Raw genomic sequence first — 19,147 nt, 5'->3', positions numbered from 1 at the left:
CCCAGGCCTTGCATGAGGACAAGAGGCGTGCGGATAGCAATTTGCTTTTTGTCGGCATGCAGTCATAAATGTAATACAGATGAGAGGTTCCAGGAAAAGGGACCGGTAACGCTAACCCAGCAGCAGCACACGTGATGGAACAGGAGGAGGGCGGCGCAGGAGGAGAAGGCCACGCTTTGAGACACAACAACCCAGGCCTTGCATGAGGACAAGAAGCGTGCGGATAGCAATTTGCTTTTTGTCGGCATGCAGTCATAAATGTAATACAGAGGAGAAGTTCCAGGAAAAGGGACCGGTAACGCTAACCCAGCAGCAGCACACGTGATGGAACAGGAGGAGGGCGGCGCAGGAGGAGAAGGCCACGCTTTGAGACACAACAACCCAGGCCTTGCATGCGGACAAGAAGCGTGCGGATAGCAATTTGCTTTTTGTCGGCATGCAGTCATAAATGTAATACAGAGGAGAGGTTCCAGGAAAAGGGACCGGTAACACTAACCCAGCAGTAGCACACGTGATGGAACAGGAGGAGGGCGGCGCAGGAGGAGAAGGCCACGCTTTGAGACACAACGACCCAGGCCTTGCATGCGGACAAGAAGCGTGCGGATAGCAATTTGCATTTTGTCGGCATGCATGCAGTCATAAATGTAATACAGAAGAGAGGTTCCAGGAAAAGGGACCGGTAACGCTAACCCATCACAGATGTTCATTGTTCATGTTACTTGGTTGGGGTCCTGGAGTGTTGCGTAGTCGTTTCCAATCCAGGATTGATTCATTTTAATTTGAGTCAGACGGTCTGCATTTTCTGTGGAGAGGCGGATACGTCGATCTGTGACGATGCCTCCGGCAGCAATGAAACAGCGTTCCGACATAACGCTGGCTGCCGGGCAAGCCAGCACCTCTATTGCGTACATTGCCAGTTCGTGCCAGGTGTCTAGCTTCGATACCCAATAGTTGAAGGGTGCAGATGGATTGTTCAACACAGCTACGCTATCTGACATGTAGTCCTTGACCATCTTCTCCAGGCGATCGGTGTTGGAGGTGGATCTGCACGCTTGCTGTTCTGTGGGCTGCTGCATGGGTGTCAGAAAATTTTCCCACTCCAAGGACACTGCCGATACCATTCCCTTTTGGGTACTAGCTGCGGCTTGTGTTGTTTGCTGCCCTCCTGGTCGTCCTGGGTTTGCGGAAGTCAGTCTGTCGGCGTACAACTGGCTAGAGGAGGGGGAGGATGTCAATCTCCTCTCTAAAGTCTCCACAAGGGCCTGCTGGTATTCTTCCATTTTGACCTGTCTGACTCTTTCTTCAAGCAGTTTTGGAACATTGTGTTTGTACCGTGGATCCAGAAGGGTATAAACCCAGTAATTGGTGTTGTCCAGAATGCGCACAATGCGTGGGTCGCGTTCAATGCCGTCTAGCATGAATTGAGCCATGTGTGCCAGAGTCCTGCCAGAATCCTTATCATCCTCTTGTGAGCGTTGTGATAGTTGTTGTGATGCATCATAGTCGTCACCTTCTTCCTGGTCTGCTTCTGCTGACCATTCGCGCTGAATTGTGGAAGTCCAACGTGCACTGCTCTGGCCCTCGTCAGTGGTGGCATAAAATTCCTGCTCCAACTCCAGCTGTTCCTCCTCTTCTTCTTCGTCATAGCTGCTGGGGCCAGCGTTTCCTAAAGCAGATGGCCTGATGTTGGTATCATCACACTGATCGTTTTCTCCTTCAGATTCCCCCAGTTGCATCATGACAGCTGTTTCCTTGATTTTCAACATTGACTTCTTCAGTAAACACAGCAGTGGTATGGTAATGCTGACTGAAGAGTTGTCACTGCTCACAAGCAACGTGGATTGCTCAAAATTTTGGAGGACTTGGCAGAGGTCCAACATGTTGGCCCAATCGGATCCACAGAAGCTTGGCAGCTGTCCGGATGCGCCTCGGTACTGCGCCGTCATGTACTGGACCACTGCACTCTTCTGCTCGCAAAAGCGGGCTAGCATGTGCAGCGTAGAATTCCAGCGCATAGGGACATCACACAGCAAGCGATGGTGGGGGAGATTGAAGCACTCCTGCATCTTGGCGAGTGCCCCCGAAGCAGTACTGGAATTTCTACAATGTTTGGCCACTCGTCGCACCTTCAACAGAAGATCGGCCACGCCTGGGTATGTCCTCAGGAACCGCTGAACTACTAGGTTCATCACGTGCGCCAGGCAAGGGATGTGTGTCAGCTTAGCCAACCTTAAAGCGCGAATGAGATTACTCCCATTATCACACACAACCATGCCCGGTTTCAGGTCCAGCGGTGCCAGCCACAAATTTACTTTATTCCCCTCCAAATTTTTTCCCCTGTGTGCTGCTTATCCCCAAGGCAGATCAGCTTCAGCAACGCTTGCTGACGCATGCCAACAGCTGTGCTGCACTGCTTCCACGATCCTACTGCTGCTGGGTTAGCGTTTCAGGATGAGGTACAGCTTTGAGATGCGTTGGAGGAGAAGGAGTCAGAGAGGTAGGTGCTGCTGTTGTTATCCAGTGGGAGGGACGGCGGTGCAGCTGTTTGCGGCATGGGCAACACCCGCGCCGTAGCAGGTGAGGAATCGCTGCCAGGCTCCACAAGGTTCACCCAGTGCGCGGTAAGGGAGATGTATCGACCCTGGCCGAACGCACTCGTCCAGGTGTCAGTGGTGAGGTGAACCTTGCAGGCAACGGCATTCTTCAAGCTTCGGGTTATTTTGCTGACCACGTGCTCATGCAACTCAGGCACTGCAGAGCGCGCAAAGTGGTAGCGGCTGGGAACCACGTAACGTGGGATGGCCACTGACATCATGCCCTTGAAGCTGTTTGTCTCCACCACTCGATATGGCAGCATTTCGCAGGCCAGAAGCTTGGCTATGCTGGCTGTTAGTGCCACGGCCCGGGGGGTCATTTGCTGGCAATTTCCTCTTGCGCTCAAACATCTCCGAGACAGACAACTGAACCATAGGGCTGCACACTGAAGGGCTGTTGGGTGTTGTGTTTGATGAAGACTGGGAGACCTCAAGAGCACTATTCCGGAAAGTGACAGTGTCAGCGTCGTCTGATGTTTGTGAATGTTGTTGTGAACCACGCAATGGCTGGGCTACTGCTGCTGCTGAGGAGGGTCTGGTGGTGAGTCTGGTGACCCCAAGGGAGGCAGTGTTGCTGGTACCCTGTCCTGGCGCCCACAGAGTGGGATGTTTGGATACCATGTGGCGGGTCATGCTGGTGGTGGAGAGGTTGTTAATATTTTTCCCCCTGCTCAGGCGGGTCTTGCACACCTTGCAAATCACCATGGTACCATCCTCACTGCAGTCTTCAAAGAAAGGCCAGACTTTGGAGCACCTGCCTTGCTGGCGATTTCTGTTTGCGCCTCTTTTGCATCTCACTTGAACTTCCACGCTTGTGGTGCCTGAAATTTCGCGCCGCCTACCTTGTGGCACAAGGTGAACTCGTGCAGCAGTGGGTTTTTCAACAGACTCATCTGTGCTGCTGCTACGACGGCGATGTTCTCCTTCACATACAAAATCTGGGTCTCTGTCAACATTGTCCATACCCTCCTCCTCTTCCATCTACTCAAACTCGTCATATGTGATTGTGGGCCGCCGCCGTGGAGTAGAGCTCCCCAGAACAACCTCTGCGCAGCTCACTCCAACGTCGTCTTCCAGATCTTCTCGGCCGACCTCCTGCAATTGAAACCCCTCCTGCCCAACTTGCTCAATGCTATACAGTGGCGGGTGAGCGGTGTACTACTATTCCCAGCAGCGACACAGAGCACAATGCTATACAGTGGTGGGTGAGCGGTGTACTACTGTTCCCAGCAGCGACACAGAGCACAATGCTATACAGTGGTGGGTGAGCGGTGTACTACTGTTCCCAGCAGAGACACAGAGTGGCAGTAAACACAATGCTATGCAGTGGTGGGTGAGCGGTGTACTACTGTTCCCAGCAGTGACACAGAGCACAATCCTATACAGTGGTGGGTGAGCGGTGTACTACTGTTCCCAGCAGAGACACAGAGTGGCAGTAAACACAATGCTATATAGTGTGGGTGAGCGGTGTACTACTGTTCCCAGCAGCGACACAGAGCACAATGCTATACAGTGGTGGGTGAGCGGTGTACTACTGTTCCCAGCAGAGACACAGAGTGGCAGTAAACACAATGCTATACAGTGGTGGCTGAGCGGTGTACTACTGTACCCAGCAGCGACACAGAGCACAATGCTATACAGTGGTGGGTGGGTGAGCGGTGTACTACGGTTCCCAGCAGCGACACAGAGCACAATGCTATACAGTGGTGGGTGAGCAGTGTACTACTGTTCCCAGCAGAGACACATAGTGGCAGTAAACACAATGCTATACAGTGGTGGGTGAGCGGTGTACTACTGTTCCCAGCAGCGACACAGAGCACAATGCTATACAGTGGTGGGTGAGCGGTGTACTACTGTTCCCAGCAGAGACACAGAGTGGCAGTAAACACAATGCTATACAGTGGTGGCTGAGCGGTGTACTACTGTACCCAGCAGCGACACAGAGCACAATGCTATACAGTGGTGGGTGGGTGAGCGGTGTACTACTGTTCCCAGCAGCGACACAGAGCACAATGCTATACAGTGGAGGCTGAGCGGTGTACTACTGTTCCCAGCAGCGACACGACTGGGGGGACCCTGGCTAGCCTGGCTGGAGAGAGAACTACCCTGCCTGCCTACCCAAAGCTAAACCCACAGACAAATGGCGGAGAAATGACGTGGATCGGGTATTTATTTACCCGAACCACGTGACCCGTTCGGCCAATCAGAGCGCGTTCGGGTCCGAACCACGTGACCCGTTCGGCCAATCACAGTGCTAGCCGAACGTTCGGGGAACGTTCGGCCATGCGCTCTTAGTTCGGCCATATGGCCGAACAGTTTGGCCGAACACCATCAGGTGTTCGGCCGAACTCGGACATCACCCGAACAGGGTGATGTTCTGCAGAACCCGAACAGTGGCGAACACTGTTCGCCCAACACTAGTCCTGAGCAGGATGTGAAGCTGCCGGCTCCGCTGCTGTCTCTCCCCACCTGCCTGCACCTGTCACCCTCACCTAGCCTGGCACCCGGTGCACCCATGGGTGCCAGGCTAGGTGAGGGTGACAGGTGAGGAGGTGGGGAGAAACAGCAGGAGCCGGCAGCTATGCGTCCGAAAGGACGCATTCTCTGCTATGTGGGAAGCGTCGGAGATCTTCAATCAACTTAATTGAAGATCGCATCATAAGAGGATACAGTTCGTTGGATCGTTTACCGTGGATATTGGCGTGGGAAAACTTTTTTAAAGGTATAGGTAAGTATTTATGGTTAATTTAGAATAATAAAATACTTTTCTCGTGGTTGTGTTTTTATTTCATTTAACCCTTTGTGGAAATGGGTAAGGGGTACTTTGTGCCCCTATACTCATTTCTCCTGGGAGGGGGGGTGGGCATCTGGAGTCCCCTTCTTAAAGGGGACTCCCAGATGCCACCATGAACCCCCCCCCAGGGAGTCGTCGCCCCCCCTCTCCTCCTGGGGCACCGGAGGTGGGGAATAGTGTTGGGCGAACAGTGTTCGCCACTGTTCGGGTTCTGCAGAACATCACCCTGTTCGGGTGATGTTCGAGTTCGGCCGAACACCTGACGGTGCTCGGCCAAACCGTTCGGCCATATGGCCGAACTAAGAGCGCATGGCCGAACGTTCCCCGAACGTTCGGCTAGCGCTGTGATTGGCCGAACGGGTCACGTGGTTCGGACCCGAACGCGCTCTGATTGGCCGAACTGTCACGTGGTTCGGGTAAATAAATACCCGAACCACGTCATATCTCCGCCATTTGTCTGTGGGTTTAGCTTTGGGTAGGCAGGCAGGGTAGTTCGCGCTCCAGCCACGCTAGCCAGGGTCCCCCCTGTCATTGTGTCACTGCTGGGAACAGTAGTACACCGCTTGCTCAGCCACACTATATAGCATTCTGTTTACTGCCACTCTGTGTACCTCGCTCAGCCACACTATATAGCATTCTGTTTACTGCCACTCTGTGTCTGCTGGGAATAGTAGTACACCGCTTGCTCAGCCACACTATATAGCATTCTGTTTACTGCCACTCTGTGTACCTCGCTCAGCCACACTATATAGCATTCTGTTTACTGCCACTCTGTGTCTGCTGGGAATAGTGGTACACCGCTCGCTCAGCCACACTATATAGCATTCTGTTCACTGTTCTGTGTCTGCTTGGAATAGTGGTACACCGCTCGCTCAGCCACACTATATAGCATTCTGTTTACTGTTCTGTGTCTGCTGGGAATAGTGGTACACCGCTCGCTCAGCCACACTATATAGCATTCTGTTTACTGTTCTGTGTCTGCTGGGAATAGTGGTACACCGCTCGCTCAGCCACACTATATAGCATTCTGTTCACTGTTCTGTGTCTGCTGGGAATAGTGGTACACCGCTCGCTCAGCCACACTATATAGCATTCTGTTCACTGTTCTGTGTCTGCTGGGAATAGTGGTACACCGCTCGCTCAGCCACACTATATAGCATTCTGTTTACTGTTCTGTGTCTGCTGGGAATAGTGGTACACCGCTCGCTCATCCACACTATATAGCATTCTGTTCACTGTTCTGTGTCTGCTGGGAATAGTGGTACACCGCTCGCTCAGCCACACTATATAGCATTCTGTTCACTGTTCTGTGTCTGCTGGGAATAGTGGTACACCGCTCGCTCAGCCACACTATATAGCATTCTGTTCACTGTTCTGTGTCTGCTGGGAATAGTGGTACACCGCTCGCTCAGCCACACTATATAGCATTCTGTTTACTGTTCTGTGTCTGCTGGGAATAGTGGTACACCGCTCGCTCAGCCACACTATATAGCATTCTGTTTACTGTTCTGTGTCTGCTGGGAACAGTAGTACACCGCTCGCTCAGCCAGAGTATATAGCATTGTGTTTACTGCCACTCTGTGTACACCGCTCAGCCAGACTATATACCATTGTTTACTGACACTCTGTGTACACCGCTCAGCCAGACTATATACCATTGTTTACTGACACTCTGTGTACACCGCTCAGCCAGACTATATACCATTGTTTACTGCCACTCTGATTCTGCTGGGAACAGTAGTACACCGCTCGCTCAGCCAGACTATATACCATTGTTTACTGACACTCTGTGTACACCGCTCAGCCAGACTATATACCATTGTTTACTGCCACTCTGATTCTGCTGGGAACAGTAGTACACCGCTCGCTCAGCCAGACTATATACCATTGTTTACTGACACTATATAGCAGACTATATAGCATTGTGTGTACACCGCTCAGCCAGACTATATACCATTGTTTACTGACACTCTGTGTACACCGCTCAGCCAGACTATATACCATTGTTTACTGCCACTCTGATTCTGCTGGGAACAGTAGTACACCGCTCGCTCAGCCAGACTATATACCATTGTTTACTGACACTCTGTGTACACCGCTCAGCCAGACTATATATCATTGTTTACTGCCACTCTGATTCTGCTGGGAACAGTAGTACACCGCTCGCTCAGCCAGACTATATAGCATTGTGTTTACTGCCACTCTGTGTACACCGCTCAGCCACACTATATAGCATTGCGTACTCTGCCAGTCAGTGTGTATATTGCTGGGATCAGTAATACTCCACTCATCGTCAACCACTATATGAGCTCAACATGAGTTCCCCAGAGACCTCCGCTGTGAGCAGCACTCCCAACAACAGCAACAGCCAACGCCCCACGCAAGCTATAACATCCACCCCAGCAGCCAGTGGTCAGCAGCAGCCCTCCCCGGAGGAGAACGTTGTGTCCATCAGTCCGTCGCCAGAGCGATTAATGAGGGCTGCCATTGAGGAGATGATGGGGCCTGATGTGGAGGAGGAGGTCTGGCTCAGGCCAGCATCCCAAGTTAATGTTGAGGACGATGAGGGGTCTGTGTCTGGGGATGTTGGGGTGGCAGAGGTGGTGGGTGGGTCAGACTCAGGAGAAGAGTTGTATGATGAGGATGATGATCGGGACCATCTGTATGTGCCTCAGAGTCCGACCCCGGAAAACATGTTGTATTGTGTGTTTAGGTACTAAAATCTGCGTTCCCTCCCAGTAGTGTTGGGCGAACAGTGTTTGCCACTGTTCGGGTTCTGCAGAACATCACCCTGTTCGGGGTGACTATATAGCAGACTATATAGCATTGTGTTTAATGCCACTCTGTGTACACGGCTCAGCCACACTATATAGCATTGTGTTTACTTCCACTCTGTGTCTGCTGGGAACAGTAGTACACCGCTCACCCGCCACTGTATAGCATTGTGCTCTGTGTCACTGCTGACAATAGTGGTACACCGCTCACCCACCACTGTATAGCATTTCTGTACTGCCACTGTACTGCTGCCAGTCAGCGTGTACTTTAAGGATAAGTGAAATGAGGAAGAAATCCGGTGAAAGAGGGAGGGGCAAGGGAAGAGGTGTTTCCCCTGACGGTTCACGTACAGGCCACAGGGGAGCACCCAAGAAAACCCACTCAATACTGCCCATGTTGTCCAGGACAACAACCCTCACAGATCCAAAAGAACAGGACCAGATAATTACTTGGATGACCTCTCAAGCGTCCAGCAGTGGGTTAAGCAGCACCAGCACATCACGCACGAGGTCCGAGTCCTCAGCCAGTTAAAGTCTGGGCTTTCTTTGAAGACTGCACTGAGGATGTTACCATGGCGATTTGCAAGGTGTGCAAGACCCGCCTGAGCAGGGGGAAAAGTATTAACAACCTCTCCACCACCAGCATGAGCCGCCACATTCTATCCAAACATCCCACTCTGTGGGCAAACGCGGCAGGACAGGGTACCACCAGCAACACTGCCTCCCTTGGGTTCACCAGACTCACCACCAGACCCGCCTCAGCAGCAGCAGTAGCCCAGCCATTGCGTGGTTCACAACATTCACAAACATCAGACGATGCTGACACTGTCACTTTCCGGACTAGTGCTCTTGAGGTCTCCCAGTGTTCATCAAACACAACAACCAACAGCCCTTCGGTGTGCAGCGCTACGGTTGAGTTGTCTGTCTCTGAGATGTTTGAGCACAAGAGGAAATTGCCAGCAAATGACCCCCGGGCCGTGGCAGTAACAGCCAGCCAGCATAGCCAAGCTTCTGGCCTGCGAAATGCTGCCATATCGAGTGGTGGAGACAAACAGCTTCAAGGGCATGATGTCAGTGGCCATCCCACGTTACGTGGTTCCCAGCCGCTACCACTTTGCGCGCTCTGCAGTGCCTGAGTTGCATGAGCACGTGGTCAGCTAAATAACCCGAAGCTTGAAGAATGCCGTTGCCTGCAAGGTTCACCTCACCACTGACACCTGGACGAGTGCGTTCGGCCAGGGTCGATACATCTCCCTTACCGCGCACTGGGTGAACCTTGTGGAGCCTGGCAGCGATTCCTCACCTGCTACGGCGCGGGTGTTGCCCACGCCGCAAACAGCTGGATAACAACAGCAGCACCTACCTCTCTGACTCCTTCTCCTCCAACGCATCTCAAAGCTGTACCTCATCCGGAAATGCTAACCCAGCACCAGCAGCAGTAGGATCGTGGAAGCAGTGCAGCACAGCTGTTGGCATGCGTCAGCAAGCGTTGCTGAAGCTGATCTGCCTTGGGGATAAGCAGCACACAGGGGAGGAAATTTGGAGGGGAATAAAGGAACAGACGGATTTGTGGCTGGCACCGCTGGACCTGAAACCGGGCATGAAGCTAGACACCTGGCACGAACTGGCAATGTACGCAATAGAGGTGCTGGCTTGCCCGGCAGCCAGCGTTATGTCGGAACGCTGTTTCAGTGCTGCCGGAGGCATCATCACAGATCGGCGTATCCGCCTCTCCACAGAAAATGCAGACCGTCTGACTCAAATTAAAATGAATCAATCCTGGATTGGAAACGACTACGCAACACTCCTGGACCCCAACCAAGTAACATGACCGATGAACATCTGGGATGGTTTAGCGTTTCCGGTCCCTGTTTATTGAACCTCTCATCTGTATTACATTTATGACTGCATGGCGGCAAAAAGCATTGCTGCTATATCCGCACGCTTTTTGTCCTCATGCAAGGCCTGGGTTGTTGTGTCTCACAAAGCGTGGCCTTCTCCTCCTGCGCCTCCTCCTGTTCCATCACGTGTGCTGCTGCTGCTGCTGCTGCTGCTGGGTTACCGTTGCCGGTCCCTGTTTATGGAACCTCTTATCTTTATTACATTTATGACTACATGGCGGTACAAAGCATGCTATCCGCACGCTTTTTGTCCTCATGCAAGGCCTGGGTTGTTGTGTCTCACAAAGCGTGGCCTTCTCCTCCTGCGCCTCCTCCTGTTCCATCACGTGTGCTGCTGCTGCTGCTGCTGCTGCTGGGTTACCGTTGCCGGTCCCTGTTTATGGAACCTCTTATCTTTATTACATTTATGACTACATGGCGGTACAAAGCATGCTATCCGCACGCTTTTTGTCCTCATGCAAGGCCTGGGTTGTTGTGTCTCACAAAGCGTGGCCTTCTCCTCCTGCGCCTCCTCCTGTTCCATCACGTGTGCTGCTGCTGCTGCTGCTGGGTTACCGTTGCCGGTCCCTGTTTATGGAACCTCTTATCTTTATTACATTTATGACTACATGGCGGTACAAAGCATGCTATCCGCACGCTTTTTGTCCTCATGCAAGGCCTGGGTTGTTGTGTCTCACAAAGCGTGGCCTTCTCCTCCTGCGCCTCCTCCTGTTCCATCACGTGTGCTGCTGCTGGGTTAGCGTTGCCGCGTGGTCCCTGTTTATTGAACCACTTATCTTTATTACATTTATGACTGCATGGTGGTACAAAGCATGCTATCCGCACGCTTCTTGTCCTCATGCAAGGCCTGGGTTGTTGTGTCTCAAAGCGTGGCCTTCTCCTCCTGCGCCACCCTCCTCCTGTTCCATCACGTGTGCTGCTGCTGGGTTAGCATTACCGGTCCCTTTTCCTGGAACCTCTTATATGTATTACATTTATGACTGCATGCCGACAAAAAGCATGTTACCTGTGCAAAGAAAACAGACATTTCCCGCATTTAAAAGACAGTTTTCCCTTTGAAACTTTAAAATCGATTTTCTCAAAAACTATAAGCTCTTTTTGCTAAAAAAATTTTTCCTCTTGTACCCACTCCCAAGGTGCACATACCCTGTAAATTTGGGGTATGTAGCATGTAAGGAGGCTTTACAAACCACAAAAGTTCGGGTCCCCATTGACTTCCATTATGTTCGGAGTTCGGGTCGAACACCCGAACATCGCGGCCATGTTCGGCCTGTTCGGCCCGAACCCGAACATCTAGATGTTCGCCCAACACTAGTGGGGAAGAGCCCCTTGTCCATGGATTGGAAAAGGGCTCAGGGGGGGGAGGAGGGGAAGGCTTGGCCGCCCCTCCCCCCCGGAGCCCCCCCATACCATGGATCATGCGGGCTGGTATAACACAGGGTGCGAAGCCCCAGTCGGCCGGGGCTCCGCATTCTGGCTATCCCAGCCTGCATGTGGGACAAGGGGCTACAGAGGCTCGGGATGGGGGACCTCACGCCATTTTTTTTTTCAGATTTCCCACACACAGCACATAAAAATAATTTAAAAATAATAAAAAGATTTTTAAAGGACTTCCGAGGCCACAAATGTGAAAAAAAGTTAAATACCTTTTCATAATCCAGATCCATTGAGGACGCCATCCGCACCCTCCCGTTCATTCCCCCATGGCTACCACATATATATATGTAATAACGGCCCCGGTCGAGTCCCGACACCTCTGAACGGGTCAGGTTCTCAACTCATTCCCCCCTCAATATGGCCTCCACAGATTGCTGCGGCTGTGCAGTCCGCATAGACGCGATTGCGGCTGCGCAGCTCTAGGACCTCCTCCCAATGCATCCGATGTATGCACGCATATTGATGACGCGGCGGGAGGAGGGTCTAGAGCTGCGCAGCCGCAATCGCGCCTATGCAGACTGCACAGCAGCGGCAATCTGTGGCGGCCATATTGAGGGGGGAATGAGAACCTGACCCGTTTGGAGGGGTCGGGGCCCGACCGGGGCCGGTATTACTGCGGGAGCCATAGGGGAATGAACAGGAGGGCGTGGATGGTGTCCTCCATGGATCTGGCTTATGAAAAGGTATTTAACTTTTTTCACATTTGTGGCCTAGGAAGTCCGTTAAATATTGTTTCCCGCTATCTTTTTAACATATCCTGCAAATTTGGTGTTGCTAGGATGTAAGGGGCCTTTGCTATTAACTGCTAAAGTGGGCGGGTGATGATGATAACCAACCAGAATTATAGGGGTGCAAAAGTGCTGAATTCTGCCATAGGCTTCCATTAGGCTCCCTATTTCACTTTCAGAAATCTCAAATCTTTTTAAAGGGCAATGGCTCAGCAGTGGCAAATTTTCTTGCATTGTAGGGACTCTTAGGGGGATCATGACTGGTGAGTTTCGGGCCCCTAGGCCAAAGAGATCATAGCCTAGGGAAGGGGTGCCCACACTTTTTTGGCTCGCGAGCTACTTTAAAATTTGCCAAGCCCAGGAGATCTACCAACATTTAGGTAGCTAGGTATACGTGCCTTCAGTATAGGTAGATAGGTATAGGGGCCTTCAGTATAGTTAGCCAGGTATAGTGTAGTTAGGTGTGGGTGACTTTAGTATAGTTTTCCAGGTATAGAGTAGTTAGGTGTGGGTGCCTTCAGTATAGTTAGCCAGGTGTAGTGTAGTTAGGTGTGGGTGCCTTCAGTATAGTTAACCAGGTATAGTGTAGTTAGGTGTAGGGGCCTTCAGTATAGTTAGCCAGGTATAGTGTAGTTAGGTGTGGGTGCCTTCAGTATAGTTAGCAAGGTATAGAGTAGTTAGGTGTAGGTGGCTTCAGTATACTTAGCCAGGTATAGTGTAGTTAGGTGTAGGGAGGTTCAGTATAGTTAGCCAGGTATAGTGTAGTTAGGTATAGGTGCCTTCAGTATAGTTAGCCAGGTATAGAGTAGTTAGGTGTAGGTGTCTTCAGTATACTTATCCAGTTATAGTGTAGTTAGGTGTAGGGACCTGCAGTATAGTTAGCCAGGTATAGAGTAGTTAGGTGTAGGTGCCACTCACCTCCCTCCAGTTCCAGCGGCGGTGTCTGGGGCTCTTCCTGGTCTCCCCTCCTTCGGCCGCGCTGGCTAGAGACAGTGCAGATGCGCAGCATAGAAGAAGACTCCGGCGAGTGACGTTGCGGCGTCCTCCATTCCCGCTGCACCGCCCCTCTCCTCTCTGCCTTTTCTGATTGGCTAGTGGCCGACAGGGGTGCAAAAGTGGTAAAATCCCCCATAGGCTTTCATTGGCTCCCTATTTCACTTTCCAAAATCTCAAATATTTTCAAAGGGCAATGGCTCAGCAGTACTAAATTTTCTAGCATTGTAGGGACACTTAGAGGGATCATGACTGGTGAGTTTCGGGCCCCTAGGCCAAAGAGGTCATAGCCTTGGGTCACAAAACCTGTTTATTTGGGCAATGTCAATGGTGGAAATTCTGACGAACATAAATCGCAGCCATGGCCGTTAGCAATGTCTGAATCTCACGACATGTCTCATGCAGGTAGAAGGCATATTGTTAGACTTGGAATCCAAAGATGGGTTTCCTACATCTCTGTAAACCAGAGTTATAGGGGTGCAAAAGTAGTAAAATCCCCCATAGGCTTTCATTGGCTCCCTATTTCACTTTCCAAAATCTCAAATCTTTTCAAAGGGTAATGGCTCAGCAGTACTAAATTTTCTAGCATTGTAGGGACACTTAGGGGGATCATGACTGGTGAGTTTCTGGGGCCCTAGGCCAAAGAGGTCATAGCCTTGGGTCACAAAAACCTGTTTATTTGGGCAAAGTCAATGGTGGAAATTCTGACGAACATAAATCGCAGCCATGGCCGTTAGCAACGTCTGAATCTCACGACATGTCTCATGCAGGTAGAAGGCATATTGTTATACTTGGAATCCAAAGATGGGTTCCCTACATCTCTGCAAACCAGAGTTACAGGGGTGCAAAAGTGGTAAAATCCCCCATAGGCTTTCATTGGGCCTCCTATTTACCGTTCCAAAATCTCACACCATTTCAAAGGGCAATGGCTCAGCCGAGCCGGAGGGGTAGCGGGCAGGATGGGGGTATTGGGCCTAGCGGTGGGGAGGGGGGGTCGGACCCCCCTCCCTGCCTGGGTCCCCCGATCTGCGCTCCCCTCCAGCTGTATTGTAAGTGGACAGCGATGCAGGAAGTGACGTCAGTGGAGCGCACGCTGGAATGCAGAAAAGGTGAGTCCTCCCCGCCCGTGCCTCTTACTATCGGGCAGCGGCTGCTTCCTATTTACAGCTGGAGGGGAGCGCAGATCAGGGGACCCAGGCAGGGAGGGGGGTCCGACCCCCCTCCCCACCGCTAGGCCCAATGCCACCGTCCTGCCCGCTACCCCTCCGGCTCGGCGGCCGCCCCCCCCCCCGCACCCACGGACGGGCGGGTGCCGCCCCTAGAGGTTTGCCGCCTGAGGCAAAAGTTTCACCCCGCCTCATGAGCGGGCCGGCCCTGGGCTCAGCAGTGGCAAAACTCACCAGTCATGATCCCCCTAAGAGTCCCTACAGTGCTAGAAAATTTGGTACTGCTGAGCCATTGCCCTTTGAAAAGATTTGAGATTTTGGAAAGTGAAATAGGGAGCCAATGAAAGCCTATGGGGGATTTTTTTTTTTTTTTTTTTTTAAAGATTCTTTATTTTTGTTTTAACAGCTGTTCAAACAAGTAGGAAACAATAATAGCTATAAACCATATCCTTGGGTAAGAGTCACAGACATTACGATAGTCATAAAACTAGAAAGACAATGTATACGGCTAACCAGTGCCGCAAGGAGATATCTGTAACATCTAAAGGAAGGCTAATTATAAGGGAGAGGACCGGCCCCCAGGAACCACCCACAGCAAGCATAAATCCTTGGCCAAGCCAAGGAAAAATCTCAGCTATCATTCGCTCAAACAGAGTATTAAACTTGAGTAATTTGCATAATGAGGCTTTATCTGTATGCTAATGGCCGGGCTGTGTGATATGACAGTGGTGATAAGAACGGAGCCTCAGGGCCCAAAGGGAACATTTCCCCGAACTCCGTCCCAACTTAAGAACTATGGCTCAGACCGGTGGCAATTATACTAAGCTTAGTTTGAGGTGGGACCTGGGTGCCCCCTCCACCCCCACCTGTTACATAGTGATATTTTTGCTCATATAAAAATGAAGAAAGGAAAAGAGAAGAATAGGAAATAACATAGTAAGAGAACAAAGACAAAAGAGAAGTAAATAGGAAAGGAATCAAGGACTGGTGTGTAGATTACCAAGCACAGAGGTTGCAGAGGCATGGGGAGAACAAGGATCCTCCCCATGGTGCCACATATTATACTTTCATGACACCCACATCAGAGGGGGAACTACCACATAGCCCATAGGCAGTAGACTAAGTCAGCAGTTGTTTGAACTCAGCAGTCTCTTCATATTCATGCCATGGGGCCCATGTGCGGCTAAACTGCTCATCGCGCATATGCATTGTGTGAGTCAGGTTTTCCATGAATTTAATGTGCTGAATCTCCCTGATCCACTCAGAAATGGGAGGTGGTTCAGTCGACTTCCAATGGCGGGCAATAAGCAATCTAGCCGCGTTAATCAGGTGCTTAGAGAGGGATTTTTTATATTTCCCAAGCCGTCTCGGGGTATTGTGTAAGAGGTAGTACGAGGGGTCGTCCGAAGAGTCCACTCCAGTTACCTTTGAGATTATAGTTTTAACCTTATTCCAAAAGGGGATCAGCTTCGGGCAGTCCCAGAACACATGTATTAAGGTACCCCTGTGTGTAAGGCATCGCCAACATTGAGGGTTTGAGGATGGAAACATTCTCTGCAGTTTCTCGGGTGTATAGTACCATTGTGTAAGAAGCTTATAGCCAGATTCCTGTAATTTAGCAGAAATTGATGACTTTTGTGATAGAATGAGGATCTTACGCCATTGATCTTCAGAAAAAGTTTTATGCAGGGCCTGTTCCCATTTAAGCTTTAAATTATCAGCCAGGTCCGGATCAGCGACAAGCAGAGAGTACAGCTGTGAGATTCCCCTAGATAAGAATCCCTCACCACTGCATAGCTTTTCAAATTGGGTGAGACCCCTAGCATATGCGCTTCTGGGGCCCAGGTTCAAGAGGTAATGCTTAAATTGCAAATATGCCCAGGGGTCCAGAGCCTGATTCTGCAATTGGATGCGCAAGGCTGCCATGTCTCGCCATTCATTGTTATCTATTAAGTGATATGCCCTTAGCAAGTGGGGGCCCCTCCAATGTGTATAGGCCTTATTATGCATTCCCAGGGGAAATCCTGGGTTGTCCAGCAGGGGGATCATTGGAGAAGGCCATGGGGAAAGATGGAGGGACTTATTATACTTATGGAAGAGCTTTATTGTGTCTCCCGTCAGGGGAGATAATGGTCCCAAAGAGGAAGCCAATTTCCCTGCCCAGGGCAAATGGAGTAGTTTGGAGCCAGCTAAATCTCTCTCCATCTCTACCCATCGCTTAAACGAGCTATGTCGGTGCCAATCGATTATGCGCAGCAAAGCCGCAGCCGCATGATATAATGCCATATCGGGTACAGCCATGCCACCCAAACTCTTAGGCTGTGTGGTTAAGGCGTGCTTAAGTCTAGGTGGTCTGCCCCGCCATATGAACCTTCTGAGGCACATTCTAATCTCTTTGAGGAAAGAAGCAGGCAACAGGATGGGGATAGTCTGGAAAACATATAGGAACCGGGGGAGCACATTCATCTTGATAATGTTGACCCTCCCAAACCAGGTGAATTTTTCTATATCCCATCTCTTGAGGTCCGTCTTGATCTTGGCTAATAAAGTGGTATAATTAAGGGGAAAGAGCTCCGAAGGGTTACTTGGGATTTTAGTGCCTAAGTACGTGATGGCCTTAGGGGCCCATTTAAAGGCAAAGTTATTTACTAGTTGGGATTGCTGAGGTGTACTTAGGCCCACACTCAATGCTTCAGATTTATCGTAATTAATCTTAAGGCCCGCCAGGCTGCCATATGACAAAAATTCTTGCATAAGGTTAGGGACTGTAATATGGGGATTGGTTATAAAGAAAAGAAGGTCATCAGCGTAAGCTGCAACCTTATGCTGCGAGGTAGGAAATTGTAGTCCCATTATATCAGGGTTGGCTCGAATGGTGCACAGAAGTGGCTCCAGAGAGAGGGCAAAAATAAAAGGTGACAGAGGACACCCCTGTCGGGTGCCATTATGTATGTGCAAAGGTTCAGAAAGCTCTCCGTTAATTTTAATTCTAGCAGTTGGGGACTTATATAACGCCATAATATGCGTCAGCAATCGCTGCGGGAGCTTTATATGACGCAACGTACCCTCTATAAACTCCCACCGGACACGATCAAAGGCCTTTTCAGCGTCGGTGGATAATAGCATCATCGGTGAGGCCCTCGATCGTGCCCAGTGTATTGCCAGCAATGCCCTCAGGGTGTTATCCCTGGCTTCTCTTGTTGGGATAAAACCCACCTGATCATAGTGGACTAATTGTGATATGAACGGGGACAAGCGATTCGCTAGTACTTTAGCATAGGCCTTAAGATCAATGTTAAGCAACGAGATGGGCCTATAATTTGTACAAGAGGAGGGGTCCTTCCCGGGTTTATGTATCACAGAGATATGGGAAGATAGCATATCATCCGGGAAAATCGTAGGGTCATCCTGATCCGTAAGGGAGTTAAGGGCTGTAAGTAAAGGGGCCTGAAGTATAGGTAAGTATAGTTTGTAATAGTCAAGGGCAAAGCCATCAGGGCCCGGAGCCTTGCCTGAAGGCATCTGTGAGAAGGCCAACTGTAGTTCAGCGGACGATATGGGCTCCCCCAGTTCCTCTAGCTCAGATTCGGGTATAGAGGGCATCCCCGATCTCCGGATATACTCCCGTATACGCTGTGGCAGGGAAGGGTCCCCGTGGCCCTGGGAATGAGCATGCACATTATACAGCTTCTCATAGTACCCTTTAAATATACGCGCTATAGATTGGGATTTGTAGTGTTTCTTGGAACTGGTATCGTTAATATGCGGAATGTAGTTAGCCGCCTGCTGGATACGGAGCGCCCTCGCTAATAAACGTCCACACTTATTGCCAAATTCGTAGTAGTGCCGCTGACATCTGGACGCAGCATACCGAGCTTTGAAAAACAGGAGAGCTCTAAGCTTCTCACGTTCCGCTGTCAGCGCCGAGAGATCCGAGTCCAGCAGCGTACTCGTGTGTAATAATTGTAGTCTGTTGATCTCCCTAAGCGAGTTGTCAATGGCTTCATTTCTTTCCCTTTTGATTCTACTGCCCTCTTTAATCAGGACCCCTCTTATGACACATTTATGTGCCGCCCATATCGACATCGGGGATACCCCCTCCACTGTGTTGGTCTCAAAGTAATTCGCCAAGGCTCTTTTAACTCTCCCTTCCACCACTTTATCTTTTAGCAAAGAGGTGTTCAATCGCCATGTAAAAGGGCCACGTCTACTCTCAAGCACCTCAAGGGATATCGAGACAGCCGAGTGGTCTGACAATGCTCCCGGAACAATATCAGCTTTTGAAGTGCGTGGGATCAGATTGTGTGAAATAAGAATATGATCAATGCGGGAGTAATTCCCGTGCACAGCAGAATGGTATGTGTACTCTCTGCCCGTCGGATCCCGCAACCGCCAAATATCAACCAACTGTCTGTTCCGTAGTGCTAGCTTGCATTTCATAAGAAGTCTATGTGGAAAGGCAGATCTGCCCAAGGAAGTATCAAGGGGCGGTTCCAGTGCCACATTCATGTCCCCTCCCAGGATCAGAGACCCCTCAGCAAAAACATCCAATACGTTTAGGAATTTTTCCAAGAAGGTGTGTTGACCCAGGTTAGGTGCATAATAAGAACCAAAGGTAAACATCTGGTTGTTAATCATGCCCTTCACCATGACAAACCGTCCATCAGTGTCTGAGCTATACTGGATTTGTGTCATATGCACCCCCTTGGAAAACAAGATAGCTACCCCCTTTGTTTTTGAATCTGAAGCATTACTATAAT

The sequence above is a fragment of the Hyperolius riggenbachi genome, chromosome 7, assembly GCF_040937935.1.
Source record: "Hyperolius riggenbachi isolate aHypRig1 chromosome 7, aHypRig1.pri, whole genome shotgun sequence".
NCBI lineage: Eukaryota > Metazoa > Chordata > Amphibia > Anura > Hyperoliidae > Hyperolius > Hyperolius riggenbachi.
This window is presented reverse-complemented; position numbering follows the sequence as displayed.